Raw genomic sequence first — 1,285 nt, forward strand, 5'->3', positions numbered from 1 at the left:
TAAGACCCCTGGACCTGGTGCACAGTCAGCCCTCAGAGCGCTTGCTCGCTCGGGAATGAAGATCGGGAGGATTGAGGATGTCACTCCCATCCCCTCCGACAGCACCCGCAGCAAGGGAGGTCGCCGTGGTCGCCGTCTGTGAACAAGGCTCAAATTGGTTTCTGTTAATAAATTACATTTCATGTAAAAAAAAAAAAAAAAAGAAAAAGAAAATGAATACCCTTGGTCCGGGAAGATGGCTCAGTGGAATAAACGCTTCACTGGCAAGCGCAAGCGCCTGAGTTCAATCCCCTGGTTCCGCAAAAAAGAAAAAAAAAAAAGAAAATGAATACCCTTAAAAATTGTACTTTGAGCCAGGTGTGGTGAAGCATGCCTATGGTTTTAAAATTTTTTTTTCATGCCTATAATTCTGGCATGTGGAAAGCTGAGGTAGGAGGATCCCCGTGAGTTTAAGGCCAGCCTGGGTTACATAGTGAGTTCAAGGTCAGCCTGACTTGTATCATGAGATACTGTCTCAAAAAAAAAAAAAATTTTTTTTTTTTTTTAAATGTATTTGGTACAAGGTCTCACTATGCAGCTCAGACTCAGTGATCCTTCTGTTTTCAGCCTTCCCAGGGCTGAGATTACAGATGTGCACCACCACACTCAGACTCAGTGGTGCCCGGCACAATATGTGGTGCTGGGGATCAAACCCTGGTCCTTGAGCTTGCCTAAGTAGGCACTTAGTGCTCTGAGCTATCTCACCAACCCCATTTTTTAAAAAATAAAAACAATTAAAATAATTTTTTTTGAGACAAGTTCTTCCTAAATTGCCCAAGCTGGTCTCAAATTTTAGATCCTCTTGCCTCAACATCCCAAGTAGGTGGGATTACAAGTGTGCATCATAGTGCCTGACTATAGTACTATTTTTAAGTAGCCCTGGTGGTCTGGGGTATAGCTCAGTGGTAAACTCTGTGCTTACCATTTCCAAAGTCCTGAGTTTGTTCAGTCCCTAGTGCAAGAACACACACACACACACACACACACACACACACACACAACTACTCCAAGAAAAGCTGCTTTAGCAGATATAATTCACATACCATATTGTTCACCTATTTAAAGTGCGTACTTCAGTGGTTTCTTTTTTTCTTTTTTGTATTTTAGAGAAGGGTCTACAGGGTGCTCAGGGTCTCGCTGCTAGATTGGACTCGTAGTGATCTGCCTGTTTACAGCCTCCCAAGAGCTGGGATTACAGGTGTGTGCCACCACGCCCAGTCTTTCAGTGGTTTCTTATTTATTTATT

The sequence above is a fragment of the Octodon degus genome, unplaced genomic scaffold (genome assembly GCF_000260255.1).
Source record: "Octodon degus isolate 3935 unplaced genomic scaffold, OctDeg1.0 scaffold00021, whole genome shotgun sequence".
Lineage (NCBI taxonomy): Eukaryota > Metazoa > Chordata > Mammalia > Rodentia > Octodontidae > Octodon > Octodon degus.